At 30.1% G+C, this 3,398-nt stretch overlaps 1 pseudogene; it reads right to left on the bottom strand.

The window, feature by feature from the left end:
• Nucleotides 1-1,516: 1,516 nt before the first annotated feature.
• Nucleotides 1,517-1,635, bottom strand: LOC111735390 (annotated as a pseudogene).
• Between the last annotated feature and the right edge of the window lie 1,763 nt (nt 1,636-3,398).

Below are 3,398 nucleotides of genomic sequence, written 5' to 3'. Positions count from 1 at the left end.
AACTGCCCTGCTGGAGGCAGTTATGTGAATTATGTGAGAGAATACATATGGCTTAATTAGAATAACTTCTGATACTTAATAAATACCTAATAAAGGTATTTAACATTTTAATCATTATTGCCATTAAACCTATAGAAATGTACAAATATCTCTGTGATAACTGTATTCCTACCTTAGGGAGTTTAGTGACAGGCCATTGTCATCTGCTCTCCTTTTCCACCTACTCTGTCTCAGACAAAATAGTTTCAAATTTCATTCAGGACTACAATAGCTTGTTCAATTAACAAAGTATAGTCATTAATATTCATTTCTATAGGCATAATTAGATTCCTCATACTTTGTGGATTCCTCATACTTTGACCTTTAAAATTAAAAATCAAAAATATTATGTTTCTAGTATTTTGGTCACACTACCATTGTTGAACACATCTCCCAAACTGAGGGATAGACCCGTGCTGTCTTTGTCATGGGCTTATTGTCTTTAATTCTACATAGTTCAAGGGAAAACATCTGAAATGGTAATTTTAAATAAATTATTTTTTAATTTGCCATCTATTATTCAAAATCAGGTCCAATTTTCCTTCATAAATGTCATACCCCCTTTGATATTACTTGACATGACTTGTTATTTATCACCAGTACTTGGTATTACTAATACTTAATATGACTCACTTGATATTACTAATACTTTTTTTTAATTTTTGCCTACACAATTAACAAATAAATGCCTCTATTCAATCTATATTATCCTTTCACTATTTTCTACTATAATTTTCAGAGAACTTTACCCTCCTGCTTCACTCGGCTCCAGCTGCTTTCTAGGATTTCATTATAGCTAAAGCCTGGGGATTTACTTCATTGTAGTTCAGTTGTCAGTTAATATTTTACTTGTGTATAGATCATATGTTTTAATTTTCTTGTTTTTTTAATCTTATTTTTTATTTGTCTTCAAAGTTGATTTTGTTGGTGTTGAATTAAAATTGCCAAATTATTTTCTCTTCGAAAATTGAGGGCATTTCTCCAAATTATTATGGAAAACTGTATAGACGATCTGATTTTTGTTTCTGTTGATTACATACATTCTTCTTCAAATCTTTTAAGATTATAATCTTACTCTCACAATGTTTAAATTTAGATGAGACTATGCTTTTCTGTGGACCTTTTAAATATAAACAGCTCAACATTAAATGGGCTTTTTTATATTTTATTAAATTTTTTGGGGTGACATTGTTTAATAAAATTATATGTTTCCAGTGTACAATTCGATAATATGCCATATATAAATTGCATTGTGTGTTCACTATCCAAAGTTAGATTACCTTCCATCTCCATATATTTGACTCCCTTTACCCTTATCGATGGGCTATTTTTATTGAACACTTATGCCTAACTTCAATGTTAGAATGTCATCTACTTTTATAAATTCAAAATTGCCTTCACTACTTTTTTGTCATTTTCCTGAAACTGCTAGTAAAGTTAACCTATATGATATTATTATTATTATTATTATTTTAAACACCTATAGAACCTGGTATTCCTAGGTGGTCTCCCATTCAAGTACTAATCAGGCCCGACTCTGCTTAGCTTCTGAGATCAGAAGAGATCGGTCACGTTCAGGGTGGCATGACCATAGACATGACATTATTTTTTAATATTTTATTGAGGTATAATTGACATAATGAATGAATAAAATAAATTATACAATCACTAGGAAAGTCTGTTTGTGTGTGTGTTAATGAAACATCAAAATAATCAAAATAATTAACATATTTCCACCCAGAAAAGTCCTGCTTTCTTTCATTATAAATTAGTTTGCATTTTATACATACATACATAGTTAGAATTGCATCGTATGCATTATTCTGTCTGGCTTCTCTCCTCAGCATAATTATTTTCAGTTTTCTTCATGTTGTTTCATTTATCGGTAGCCATTATTTTATCTGCTAAATAACATTATACATACAGAGCTGCCAATGGCCATTTAGGTTGTTTTTAGTTTTGACGATTACAAATAAAACTTCTCTGAATACTCAAGCACATATTCTTGTATGGACATATAATTTCCTTTTTCTTGAGAAAATAACTATAGTAGCTATAGCCTCACTTTATAAGAAAATCGCAATTTTCCTAAGTCATTGTTCTTCTTCCTCCCTCTCTCCATCCCTTCCTTTCTTCCTCCCTCTCTCTCTCTCTTTCTCCTCCCCTCCTTCCTTCAACTCTTATTTCTTTTTGGTGACTACTGCCTTAGTTTAACCTTCTAGCTCTACTACTTAAATCCTATTTCTATTATAGTAACCAAAGTTTTAATTATAAATAATGATTTGTTCTCTGATACTGTGTTGTCTCATAGCATCTAGATCTTATGTGAATTAATGAGTGTATGTGAGTATGTGTTGGAGGGATAGCATAAATTTCCAAATTCCACTTTAACACATTTATTATGTATAGATTCTATTCTACTATCTTATCCCTCATGTATTCCATGTTCACTTTCTATGAATTTATTTTGGCCATTCTCTTGATTTTTTTTAATTATCTTTAACTGACTTATAAATTTTACTGTACGCTCAACAATGAAGGATTGAGTCAATAAAAGCAAGAGAAAGTAGTAAGCATGTAGTACTTGTTTTCTCTTTCTAGGCAATTATGATGATAAAGTATAATAAATTAGCTAAATGAGAGTTAAAATTATACAGATTAGGTAGAAACATTGCTAAATGGTTGACTGTCTAAGAAGTAGGAGAAAGGTATTTTCTATCTGGAGAAATAAAGTTAAATTTTATGTAAACTAGAAGGATCACATAAAAATGGATAAGTAACAAAGAGAAACAGCACCTGCCTCCAAATTCTATCAAAGATTTTGTCATTATTTATGTGTTCCTATGGGCTCAATAGTATCAATAACATTAAAGTTCTAGCAGACCTAAACTGATTGATAGTAATTAATTCACTAAAAAAGCGGAAGATATATTTTTGGTAGCAAGGTATCCTGAAAATATCTCCTATAGTGTTATACTGTGGAAGCTAATACACATCATTTGACATTAACACAATGGTCTTATTCTTAGTTATTCATGAAGTTTATTTGTGGATCTTTTCAACAAAAAATACTATTCAACTCCTAATTAAAAACAGTACAAAAAAGAACATATATGTTTTTATATTTTTTAAAAGTTTTACAGTTGGATAGTTTGTTGCCTAGTTAGAAGTCGAAATAACTGTCAAGAAGAAATGTCTTCTATTAAAACAACAAAAGTACAAATGTTACTGTGGAACCAACTACCTGAAATTTATTGACATGAAAAAAATCAACTATTTTAATTATGCTCTCAGATTTTGTGCATCAAGAATTTTGATAAGATGGGGATGTATTTTGGGGATGTATTTTCTTTGCTCTA

This window comes from Pteropus vampyrus, unplaced genomic scaffold (genome assembly GCF_000151845.1).
Source record: "Pteropus vampyrus isolate Shadow unplaced genomic scaffold, Pvam_2.0 Scaffold25333, whole genome shotgun sequence".
NCBI lineage: Eukaryota > Metazoa > Chordata > Mammalia > Chiroptera > Pteropodidae > Pteropus > Pteropus vampyrus.
This window is presented reverse-complemented; position numbering and strand designations above follow the sequence as displayed.